The sequence below is a fragment of the Felis catus genome, chromosome A3 (genome assembly GCF_018350175.1).
Source record: "Felis catus isolate Fca126 chromosome A3, F.catus_Fca126_mat1.0, whole genome shotgun sequence".
Classification (NCBI taxonomy): domain Eukaryota; kingdom Metazoa; phylum Chordata; class Mammalia; order Carnivora; family Felidae; genus Felis; species Felis catus.
Genome location: NC_058370.1, coordinates 126646824 through 126660198, shown reverse-complemented (window position 1 = coordinate 126660198; position 13375 = coordinate 126646824). Strand labels below are relative to the sequence as shown.

Genomic DNA, 13375 nt, shown 5'->3' with positions numbered 1-13375 from the left:
CCACAACTCTCATTAGCTAATCAAGATAGGAGTAGCATCGAATTTCACCTTTTGTTATTATTCCTATTATTTCATTACTCTTAGATTTTATTGAAAATTAGTTTGTGATTGATAAAATAGTGGCGAGACTATGAAACTAACATGTATTTGCACTTTTCCTGGGACATTGACGAGTTTCCAAGATTGGGTTTCCAGGAGTGGGTTTGGTCAGGGGCACCTGGGTGGTTCCATTGGTTCAGCTTCTGACTTTGGCTCAGGTCATGATCTCAATGTTCGTGAGTTTGCACCCTGCGTTGGGCTCTCTGTTGTCAGCATAGAGCCTGCTTTGAACTGCCTGCACCCTTCTGTCTCTGCCTCTCCTGTGCTTGATCTCTGTCTTTCTCTCTCTCAAAAATAAATAAACATTTAAAAAAACAAAGGAGTGGGTCTGGTCAGCGGGAGGACCCGTACCTGCGAAGAGCTGTAGTAAGCCATCTTTCCAACTATATTAATGCATTGTGCTGTGTGTCAGTTCTGCCCCCCAAAATGTTAGCAAATATCATATAGATTCTCAGAGAAAATCACTAACCTTTACTCCAGACTCCAATTGCCCGAAGCACGCTTCGAGTTTCAACAAAAGGTTAACCCTCCTTTTATCTTTGCTCACTTGCAAAGTTTCGCTTGTCTGACACCAGAAATGCCATGACTGAATTCTAAAAGAACAAGTGTCTGGGGGAATATCCCTGGCCCCTGTCAGCAAAGTATTAGTACCATCTGCCATTCTGAGCTTTCTGAACTCCCAGCTTCCAGACAGGTGTCTGAGGTCTCCTTAGAGCAGGGGTTCACAACTGGGGATGGTTTTGCTCTCTGGGGGACATTTGACAATTTTGCTTGTCACGACCTTAGGGGAAAGTGAGATGTGCTTCTGGTGTCTAGTGGGTAGAGGCCAAGGATTCTGCTAAATATCGTAAAGTGCATGACACAGCCCCCCACAGGAGGGTTACCTGGCCTCAAAATGTCAGTAGCGTTGAGGGTGAATAAACTCTGTAGAAGTTTGCAAGGTCAGGATGTCTCCAGGGAAGCTGGCTGGCTGTCAGGATGGTGCTTGATGGTGCTTTTTACCTGGTGACCTTATCACAGGTCAAGGTCAAGCTCTCTCTCAGCCCGGCAACTTCAGAAACTCACTTTCAGAGTACCAGACGCTAGCAGATTGACTCTCATAGGAACTCACAGAAAACTGAGTGAATAAACCTCTTCCCACCTTATTACGTTCCACTAATAAATAAAACCAGTGGATAGAGTGGACACGGTTGTTGGCAGCATAGCTCATATGCTCTCCGTTGGCAAGGTGCCTGGGAACTGAAATTGCCAGGAGGTGCCTCAGGGAGCCTAGAATCTGAAAAGGTGAGGGTTTGGGGTATCTAATGATAGCTGAAACTCTAGGTCTAGACACTTAAAAATCCATGCGAGATGTGCCCATCAGGGCTGGAATGTGCAACATCTTCAGGATTACACCTCTAGAAAGTGCTGGGATGGCTCTTGGCAACCAACTTTGATCTCTCACACTTTCCTCCTCTGCTTCCCTTGCTGACCAACTGCCTTTCCTTATCCATATTGATTCTTTTAATTAATTTACTCTTTAGTCTCATTGCCGTGGGGGAGAGGAATTGGCTCAATAAAAATGTGTCAACCACCGTTGTGTAACAGGGATAATTAATACAAAGACTGATACTTTAACACTGTCCTTAACTGGAGGCTTCTCAGCTAGTGGGTAGCACGGAGGCGACAATATTTCAGAAGAACGTGAGCAGGGCAGTAACAGGTACACTCAGGATTCTGTGCAAGTCCGTAAGACACAGACCTATGCAGCAGTGACACTTGGAATGTCTGCTTTTATCTCTCAGGCACTGATTTTATAGTTTAATTTGAGTCTTAAGAGAAGGGCATAGGGAGCTATTATTACCCCTGTGCACTGTCTGCTTGTCCATGTGATTTTCCTCGTTTTGTTCCAAGACTGGATGTCAGCTCTCTGGATGATGGAAGAGTTGATCTTCACTTTTTCCCTCTACATAATGGAGAAAGTCATTTTGTATATTTCTGAGTGCTGTGGTCAACCCACTAGGAAATCTAGGTGAGCTGGAGGGTCTATCCACAAGGATGCTGGAGAGGATCTCCCTTTTTACTGCGAAGAGAGTTCTACAGAGGCGAGCAATGCCTGAGCGAGCTTGATGTGTTTTGCCCCAATCCTGCTGAATCACTCAGCAAAGTCAGAAATCTGCTTCAGTGCTAAGTCACAAACAATACTCTCTTCTTTTGAACCATTAGGCTCTGACAGAGGTGGTAGGAACATGGAGGGTAGAACCATTTGGTGGGGCTGTTAAGCAGGAAGGGGAGAGTGTGTTGGGTGCACACATTTTTCTTTCCCAAATTCTGCTGGTTTGGGCCATGTTTTACCCACTTCTCCCAGTCCTTCACTTTCCCTGACCACTGGATGTGGATCTCGATTTTCTATGCTGATTGACATCAGGCAGACTTACCTGAGTTTGAATCCTGGCTCTGGCATTTGGACAAATAGCTTCCCTGAGCCTCGATGTCCTACCTATAAAAGGGGAGTCACAACAATTAACACTTACGGTGGTTAAGGTGATACGTGTGTGAAACTCCTGGGAGGTTCCTGGCATGTTGTACTGGACTCAGAAAGTGCTGGTTATCATTTTACAAGGGAAAGGTCACCCTTAGAATGTGAATGCCCTAGGAGGAGAGTGAATTGGCATAAATTCACACTGAGAGGTATTGACTGGTATATCTTTTCCAAAAATCCAGTTTTGTTTTTTGTTTTTGTTTTCGTTTTTTTGACAGGAGTCATAGTGATGGGAAATGAAGCAGAACACTAGAATTCTGAGTTTGAGTAGGGAAAGAGAAAAGGCAGCCCGGGACGTTAAGTAATTTATCAGACATTGATGGAGGGCCCCACTAGGTACCAGTTTCTGTAAAAAAGATACACTTGGCTCACCTCACAGTCTGTCCCTGGGCCAGCCCTTCTGTGATGAGCCAATGCTCAGCAATGCTTGGGGTTTCTTAGAAGTGCTGTTAATTTTTTCTCTTCAGTAATTAATATAGTCACATCAAAGCGGCTTGCAGTTAATTAATTATCTCCCAGCCAGATTAATCTTACCTTCCCTTAAAATGTGCTACATTTGGAAAGGCATCTGGTAGGCAAAGGAAAGACTATATGTATGTGCTGTACCCTTTAAAAAAGGGAGAGCAGCATTTCTGCATTTTAGTGGAACACAAATATCTGAGGTTGACCCAATGATGTGTTGCTAGGGGGCCATGGAAGAAGAAGGGGAGGAGGAGGAGGAGGAGGAGGAGGAGGAGGAGGAGGAGGAGGAGGAGGAGGACAGATTTTAGCTCCTGAATTGATATTATTTATCCCTGTTGAGATTTCTCTACCTCTTCTGCTAAGAGTCCCATCTCAGAAATTCCCTTTGGGTAGAGCTGCATTTTTTTTTTTTTCTGGGTCTTTCCTTGTTATCTTTATTAGAGGTGAAAACACACCAAAGTGTTGCTCTGGCCATTGTTGGGACCGGTGTGTTCCTGCTTTGCTCCCTCACCATTGCCCCCTTGATGTTGGTGGGACGCCATTACTTGTTTATTACATTTGGTTCTGGGCCTGGGAGCTCCTGGGGGGTGGGAGGAGGGGCAGCCACTGCATCTTGTTTGTAATCCCAATGCCTAGGATAATTCCAGGCCGATCTTAAACTATAATGAATGCTTGTTTGATGACTGACGTAGCTAGAGGCACTTCATTCATTTTCTTTCTGAAGCTGGGAATCAATCTTTTCTTCTTCCTCCCCACCTCGCCTCTGGCCCCCCTGCCCCCCCCCCCCCCCCCTCGCTTAGCACATATCATTGATCTGAAAACATGAAAATCAATGGATGGATGCTTAGATCCTAGTATAAATCTATGGGAATGTATAAACATGAGGCACAGCTTACCTTGTTGGGAACTGGACATTTTTGTGGTTTCTTTAATTTATTCAGAGAGAGAAATGTAAATTTGTCCTTTTGTTTTGATACAAATTTACCCGCCCCCCCCACGCACATACACACACATACACACGCACATGCACACACACACACACATGCACACACACGTTTTAACTGGAGGACTCTGATCTAGCTTGTGTAGTCCTTTCTGATCTGTGAAATACAACAATGGACAAATAAAGCAAAATCGAATTTGGCCAGTCTTTGAAATTGATTTCAAATTAGAGCAGCACTGTTAATTCTATTAGGGCAGTCACACTCAGAACTGGGTCTCTGAAATGGATTAAAATGTATTCATTTAGAGGCTTATAAGTATATCCTTGATGAATTAGCTAGGGAAATAATGCTCCCAGAAGAAATTATGTGTGGGAGGTGAATGACCGCAGCCCTGTCTCTAGTGCCTCGTGTTATCTTTGGAGGTTTTATTGGCTTTGGGGTCTGTGGAGAGTCCCAAGTGTCCACTACAGTCAAAATCTGAGAGTCTGTGAGCCTGAGAGCAATTGTGAGTCTGGTCCTGGGACTATGATGCCTCTCTATCCATGTGTGCAGTGGGAGTGATGATGGTTCCGTGGTGGGGAGAAGACCACCCACTTCCTAAGATGAGATGGGCCTCTAAGATATAGGTCTAATCAGTAAAACGCCCAGATTGCTGAGTTTGAGATAGAACATGTTGGGTGTGTTTCTTCCTTGGAGCCAAAACTTGACCTATGGTTTCTTCGGCAGGTGAGAGTGATTTCCCAGTGATTGCTTTGGCCCTTACAACCAGAGAACAGGATTCTTCCCTCCTTTTTGGCCACTAAATGCCTGCGCACACCACCCATTCCTGCGAGGGAAGAAGGGCGGAGCTTCTTGGATGATGATGGACATTCCACTGGACAGGATGAGGGCAGAGAGTGTGACATCAACACCACAAAGGTAAGAGCTTCCACTGATCTTCTTCTCTGGCCCCCTTACTTACCAAAGGGAGGGCAGAATGAGCCTTACAATGTAGTGACAGAAATGAAGGTCAGACACCGGGGAGACTATTCTGACTCAAATTCACCGGCAGTTGGGGCACGTGACTGAAGGAGGAAAGGAGAGAGCCAGCCTGGGAGGAAATAGGTTGGATTCTTTTGGGGGATGCACGAAGGCAGCTCTGGAAGAATCCGTAGCCCACATTGCCCATCTCCCCTTTTGACATTGATAGTTCAGACATGAGGAAGTAGCACTAGTATTATTGAGATAAAATTCCATTTGTGTCCATTTAAGTCAGTCTGGCTTAAAATGGACTGTGGAGTTGGGTTGGTAAGTCTGGGTCAGGCTGCAGATTGGGGGCTTATCGGAAGTAGCTGGGATGGAGACACATTTTGTGTGAGCCGCATAATGTTAGGAACCTGTTGGATCAAGTCTAATAAAACTTGAGCTATCCCTCATAAAAATCAGGATTTCTGGGTTCTCCTGGAGCACCAGCCCTCTGCTTCCACAAAGGACAGTGGACAACAATGTCCTGGAGAGTTCACCACAGTCCCAACCAGCCCACTTTATTTGTTGAACTTACTTGTTTGGCCGCTGGAAGCATTTCATTTCACCTTGTCTGGTCTAGATCATTCTGCTAGCTCTTGGACGAAAACAGTGATAGCCTTTTAATTCTTCCAGATAAAAGAGTATCTTTCACTAGACCATGGGCAGAAATTAGCATAAACGGCTGAGACTGTAGAGGTGGCAATATATGATTCCCTCCATGGAAGAGCTTAGGGTCTAGTGACAGCCATGGTCAGGTCTGTGGTGGTGAGGAGAGCTGTGAAAACATTATACTGTCTTGTGGTGGATGCTAAAATAATAGTGCCCTGCGGGCTGTTGTAAGGTGAGGGGATGAGGAAGTGGGGGGAGAGGACCTATTAATTTGGCTCAGGTGTGTTCAGATTCTCCAGAACTCCCTCCCCTGGACTCCAGAACTTCACCAGTACAACCACTAGTGTGTGGGTTCCTCCACATAATGTGACTGTTGATAGGCTCCTGTCTTGTTGTCCGTCCACATTTTCCTAGTCCACGTTGAAAATCTTTCATCTGTGATTCTTTGCTTTTTACAAATAGGACAGATTTCTGGCCACTTGTCTCACTAAATCACTCAGTCTTCTGAGCAGCCTCTGCTTGGAGATGAGCTGTATGAGTTACAGGATCCCTGGAGAGGAGCAGCCACACTAACTAGAGGTCCAGATGGAATGAATACAGTTCTAAGAGGGACTGTTCCAGGTGGAGGGAGCTGCCTCGCTTCCAGAAAGCTCTTTGAAATTTCACGTATTCTATACACTGGCTCTGGGCATGACCTTCTAGATGTCTCAGAAGTAGCTATTTGTTTTTCAGAATTGCACTATTTTACTGGTTCTAACAACACTGAGTCATGAGGGCCTAAAGCAAGGAACCCTAGCATTTCCATTCCCAAATCCACATAGGGTGGGCTATGCAATGCCACTGACATTTGACCATGCCCTCTTATCTTCTCTGGCCCATTATCTATTACCGATGTTCTTTTCCTTACATGTTACCCACACCAGTACACAGGGAGCTTGCTGAAAGAGAAGATCAACGAAGGTCAGCGAAGGTGCCTGGGGAGGATACCTCCATTCATGGGTGTGGATTGACTTTAGATTTCTAATTCTGTTTACATCTGCTTGGTTTTATTTGGAATATTCTCACATGCCACGGGCAGAAATATGAGTTAGCAGGACCTAACCTTTTAAAAAACATTAGTGATTTTTAGGGCTTCTGGGTGGCTCAGTCTTTCAAGCATCTGACTCTTGATTTTGGCTCAGGTCATGATCTCATGGTACGTGAGTTCAAGCCCCACATTGGGCTCTGCGCTGAAAGTTTGGAGCCTGCTCGGGATTCTGTCTTTTCCTCGCTCTCTGCCCCTCCCCTGGTCTCTCTCTCTCTCAAAAAAAAAAAAAAAAAAAAAAAAAAAAAATTTAAAAAAATTAGTGATTTTTCTTTTATATTTAATGGGATAAAATGCAGCTCTTAAAAGAATGTTCCAAAAAGATGGCAGTATTAATTCTGAAAAATGCCCTATTTGCTTTAATTTGATAGGAGGACTTAACGTAGATTTTGGACAAGTGGGAGGGCAGAAGGAATCTAGGTTTTTCTTTACATTTGTGGGATTGATTGAAAAAAGTGGTTCTGCCCCATACAAATACCGACTTGTGTTTGTTATGCTTTTGTTATTTTTCCGAGCAAAGCAAGAGCATTGTCAAAGCCACTCATGCGCTTGTGTGCATGTGTATTTGTCAGCCTTGAAAAGACTCTGTTCCGAGAGTATTTTTTAAGTGAGTTTGAGAGCATAAAGCAAAAAGAGAGGGAAGTGGACTAAGAAGAGGTGAGTAAGAGGTTAATGGCTTTGAAAAGCCTTTTACAGGGTGCCACTTGGAGAGAGGATCAATGCAGGTTTTCTTTTAAGCTTCAGTGGGTATCTTGGATCTTTGACATCTTTTTCTTTCTCTTCAATCCTGTAAACACCGAGAGGCACAAGGTAGCCAAATACAGTAGATAGTGTTCTCACCATGAGTAATTTGGGTTAGTAGTAGGCAGGGGGAGCGATACAGAAGCCAATGATCTTCTTGAGAAAGAGGACAAAAATAGCAGTTGATTTTTCAGCTTTGCAGCCAAATGCCTTTTGTGCTCCCAGATGTGCCTGATTGGAGACTCCATGTGTCCTCGGTATGCTTATACCCAATCCCCCAGTAAGGAGTATAGCGTTCTTTAATGAGGATGATAAAAAACGGTGAATTTAAAAGTCAGCCAGTCCCTCCTGCCTCCCACTTAAATTTAAATACTCATGTTTGAGGCATAGTGGAAAGAGTCTGCCACACAAAAGCTGGATAATGTTGACCAAACTCTGCATCTCAGGTGTCTCTATTTGCAACGTGGGCTATAAGATCTACCACTAAGGCCTGTTAGAGAATTCAAGGAGGTTCTTCATTCATTCCATGACGCTTCCTCATTCCCTCCTAGTGCCCGGGTACTGCATGAGTTGCTGGGAATTCAAGGGTAACCAATAGTGTGTGTGAAAGCACTTACTACACAGTACATGGCCCAAAAAGGTGCGTGGTAAATTTTTCTTGAAACATTTTTGATGGAGAATTTTAACATGTACCAAAATAGGGAGAATACTACATTGAACTCCTGTACCCATCACACAACTGCAACAATGATCAATCCATGGCCATATCTCGTATGAGTAAGATACACCTCCCCCACCCCCCACCCCTCCCGACTCTGTCACTCCCCATGGATTATTTTGAAATGAATCTCAAATGTATAATTTTAGCCATAAAATTTTAATATATACTTTCAAAAGATAAGGGTTCTTTTAAAAAGCATACTTACAATACCATCAGCACGTTGAGAAATTAACAATCATTCTTTTATATGATCACGTATCTAGCTGGTACTCCAACGTCCCTGTTTTTCATATTTTTTTAAGCATTTGGCCTGTTAAAATCGGGAGTCATACAAAGCCCACACACTGGATCTGTTTGATATGTCGCTTATCTGGTCTGTGCCGTTTGTCTGTACAGTTTCCCACAGTCTGGATTTCGCTGTGTCACTCACTGCACATGTTCCCCTGAAATCTCCATGTGATTTCAAGTGGCAGATCTAGACTCTCAATAAAATTCAGGCCTGATTTGTTGTTGTTGCTGTTGTTGAAATACTGCAGAATTGTGTATCATGAGGCACATGTGTATCATGAGGCACATTGTGTCTTGTTTCTTTCTGTTACTTCGGGCTTGATCAGTGAGCTCAGGTATTGCCATTCTGATGTAGCTGTGGTAAAGTTCCCCACCAGCTTTTTATCTGGGTGTTAGCAACCCAGATCTGTCATTTCATGATGACCTTGTGAAATAGGGAGATTTTAATTCTATCATTCCTTCTCCATAAGATGGAACCCTATTTTAAAGAATAGTTTTATTGAGATATACTTCATTTACGATACAATTTACCTTTTTAAAATACATAATTGGGGTGTTCTTAGTATATTCATAAGGTTGTACAGTCATCTAATTCCAGAACATTTTTATCACCCCCAAAAGAAACACATACCTATTAGTAGTCACACCCTATCTCTCTTCCTCCTAGCCCCTGGCAACCACTAATTTGCTTTCTGTCTCTATGGATTTGCTTACTTTGGATATTTCACATAAATGGAATCGTACAATATGTGGCCTGTTTTGGTTTGGCTTCTTTCATTAGAATAATGTTTTCAAAACATTATTATCTACAGTGAAATATGTTGTAGTATCAGTAATTCATTCCTTTTTATGGCCAAATAATATTCCATTGAATGGATAGACCATTTTGTTTATCCATTCATCAGTTAATGGATATGGACTTTTGGGTAGTTTTCCCTCTCTGGCTATTATCAATAATGCTGCTATGGGCATTAGTGTGTATGTTTTGTTTGTACATATGTTTTCAGTTCCTTTATAAATATACTTAGAAGTGGAGTTGTTGGATCATATGGTAATTCTGTGTTTAACTTTTTCAGAAATGGGCTAAACTCTTTTCCAAAATGGCTGCACCATTTTACAATACCCCTGGTAATGCACGAGGGTTCCAGTTTCTCCACATCCTCACTAACACTTGCATTATGCTAAAATGCTTATATTATTATTACTTTTTGATTTTAGCCATCCTAGTAGTGTCAAGTGTTATCTCGTGTTTTTAATTGGCATTTCACTAATGAAGAATGATTTTCTGTCTTTTCACGGACATTTTGGCCATTTGTATATCTTCAGAGAAATGTCTATTGAAGAAATCCTTTGCCCATTTGAAAGTAAGTTATATGGCTTTTTATTATTGAGTTGTAAGAGCTCTTTATTCTGGATACTAGATCGTTATTGATAATTTATTTGCGAATATTTTTTCACATCATGTGGGTTGTCTTTTCATTTTCTTGATTCTTGTCCTTTGACTTGATAGTGTCCTTTGAAACACAAAATTTTTACTTTTGAAGTCACTTTATTTTTCCTCTTATTTTATTATGCTTTTGGTGTCATAGCTAAGAAGTCACTTTAATCCAAGCTCACAAAGATTTATGCTTGTATTTTCTTATGAGCGTTTTATAGTTTTGGCACCTATATTTAGGTTTCTGATCCACTGATTCATTAACTTTTGTATACGGTGTGAGGTAGGCATCCAATTTTATTCTTTTGCATGTGGCTGTCCAGTTGTCCCAGTGCCACTTACTGAAAAGTCTGTTCTTTCCCCATTGAATTCTCTTGACATCTTTGTTGAAAATCAGTTGACAGTAGATATGGACGTATTTCTGGATTCTTAATTCTGCTCCGTTGATCTCCCTCTCTTTCCTATGCCAATTCTACCCTGTCTTGATTACTGTAGCTTTGTAGCAATTTTTGAAATCATGAAGTATGAGTTTCCTGACTTTGTTCTTCTTTTTCAAGATTGTTTGACTATTCTGGGTTTCTTGCACTTCCATATGAATTTTAGAATCAGCTTGTCTGTCAATTTCTGAAAAGAAAAGGCAGCTAATATTTTGATGGGAATTGTGTTCAATCTATAGATTACTTTGGGGAGTACTGCTATATGGGGATGTCTGTACATTTATTTTTGTTTAATTTCTTTCAACAATATTTTGTAGTTTGTGCACAAATTTGTACCATTTTTGTTAAATTCATTGCTAAATAATAACTTTGTGATGCTACTATAAATGGAACTGTTTTTTAAATTTCATATTTCTGTTTACTCATTGCTAGTGTACAGAAATACAATGGATTTTTGTATATTGACTTCATATTCTGCAACATTGCTGAATTTATTTATTAGTTCTAATACATTTTTTGTGTGTATTCTGTAAGATTTTCTATATACATAATCATGTCATCTACAAATAGAGATAGTATTTTTGGGCTCTATTGCCGGGTACATCTATATTTGTCATTTTTATGTTTTCTTGATCAATTGACTGTTTTATTTTTATATAATGCTCTTTGTCTTTGGTAACAATTTTTGTCTTAAATTTTATTTTGTGTGGTTATCAGTATAGCCACTCCTGCTTTCTTTTGGTTACTGTTTTCATGCTTTTACTTTCAAACTGTGTTTTTCAATCTAAATAAATATTTTCTAGTGTACTATTTTAATTGTTTCTGTTACAATTGTTTTTGAGTTGTTGGAATATTTTTATAAAGAAGAATTTCCCTCTTTAACTACTATATGGTTCTCCTAAGGTATAATTCATGCAGGAAAACAAGATAAATGTTTGATTTTCTTTTTTGTCTTACATTCCAGAGTAACGAGTTGGTACTTTAGTACCCTTCAAAGGTGACCAATGTATTTTCTTTCTTCCTTTCTTTCTTTCTTTCTTTCTTTCTTTCTTTCTTTCTTTAAAAATATTATTATGAACTCAGGGATTTTAACATACTTGATGTGTTTCAGTCTATTGGAGATTTTTTCTTTTTGATGCACAAATCTTTGGCCAGTGTGAGTCTCCAGTTGGTCCTGAGTCCCTTTGAATATTCCCTTGTCCTTCCCTACCCTTGTCCTTCTGTTCCTCGCTTTCTCATGTAACAAGATAGTCCAGGCTTATTTTGTGTATTTCTTACCCCAGACCTGGGATTGGCTATTTCTCCAAGAAGCCCTTGTTATTTTAGTGAGAAATTGTATTTTGATGCCTCAATCTGCACAAACTCGAGATGTTCATTGCTCTTGACTTGGTGTCTTCAGTTGGGTTCCCAGGGAAATAGACTAAGACAGAAATTTATGTGCAGAAAGTTTGTTGGGAGGTTCCCTTGGGACAAATACTAGTGGGAATTGAAGGAAGTAGGGTTGGGTAAGGAGAGGCGTTGAACTGGGATGAAGTTGTGACAGAAATCTTAGCTGATCCTATGGGAACTCTGGAACTCGGGTGCCCACCTTGAGAAAAAGGTGCTGGGTCGTTGTAGCTTCCCCATACATAAGCCACTGGATGTGAACTTGCCTGGTGAAAGAGTGTGACCTTGGGCAAGGCAGCTCTCTTTGGCTGAGGGTGATTCCCAAAGAGGGACTTAACTGAGAGCCCTTTAGCTATTAACACTTCCAGCAAGTGTGAGAATGAGTGTTTCAATTCTAAAGGGGAAATATAAGTGATGCTTCAGAGCATCCACTGGAGATAGTCATTCTGTTGTAGGTTTTTTCAGTGGAAATAAGATTTTCTTTTAAGAAAAATTAAATTATCAGTCCATAATGATATTTCTAGTTCAGATTTAGGATCATTGGGTTTTTATTTCATTTATTTGATTTTATATTTATATTTCTTTTATTTTGCCCTCAAAATCTTGGGGGATAATGATATTAATATAGTCATTTACTTGCTTTAACCTATGTGTATGCATAAAAGTTTCAGAATAATTATACCAACATGAATACTAAAAATATTTTAAGATTTCTATACTATATTTGTCCTATGGTGTATACCACTATGGATGTACAGTCAGATTATTGAAATTAAATTAAATTTAGAAAACCTTGAGGGGCACCTGGGTGGCTCAGTTGGTTGAAGGTCTGACCTGGCTCAGGTCGTGATCTCGCAGTTCATGATTTTGAGCCCCACATTAGGCTCTCTGCTGTCTGCCTCTCAGCACAGAGCCTGCTTTGGATCCTCTGCCCCCCTCTTTCTGCCTCTCCCCTGCTTGCACTCTCTCGAAAGTAAATAAACAAATGAAAAAAAACCTTGGAATAATTTATCTCTCTGAAGTTACTGACCAACTTGATATACAGTAAGGTTACATTTTTAAGGATTGTCTTTTTTAAATTTAATTTTGTTTCATAATTATGTAAAATATTTACACAGTTCCAAGTCCAGCTTCCAACACTGTGCCCTATATCCTGTTCCCTCTCTCCCCATATAGGGAGGCACTTTTTTCATTTTTGGTTTATCCTTTTGCCATTTCTTTTTCTTTACATAAGCATGTGTGTACATGCGTGTGTGTGTGTTTGTATGTATGTGTATATGCATGTATATGATGTACGTACACACACATATTTTCCCTTTACTTAAATAATATATCCTAGAAATCACTCCATTGCATATATATACATATATGTATATATACATGTATATATGTATATATATATACATATATATACATATATATATATATATATATAGAGAGAGAGAGAGAGAGAGAGAGAGAGAGAGGAGAGGGAGAGAGAGGAGAGGGAGAGAGAGGAGAGGGAGAGACACCGTAGTTTATTTGGCCAATCTTCTATTGATGGCTGTTTGGATTGTTTCCAGTTATGCAAGTGTTTTTAATTTTTGTCTGTTTCTCTTTGGGAGAGATTTCTAGAAGAGAGATTGCTGGGGCAAAGGGTAAAT

The 13375-nt window shown here is 40.7% G+C and overlaps 1 protein-coding gene across 3 annotated transcripts in view; it reads left to right on the top strand.

Moving 5' to 3' along the window:
* The window catches only part of KCNS3 (potassium voltage-gated channel modifier subfamily S member 3), a 39376-nt gene that overhangs the window by 20305 nt on the left and 5696 nt on the right, over positions 1-13375 (top strand). For all 3 annotated transcript variants that reach the window (XM_023252081.2, XM_023252080.2, XM_011281314.3), the window contains exon 2: positions 4753-4944. The gene's annotated coding sequence lies outside the window, so the exon portion shown is untranslated. The remainder of the gene's footprint in view (positions 1-4752; positions 4945-13375) is intronic.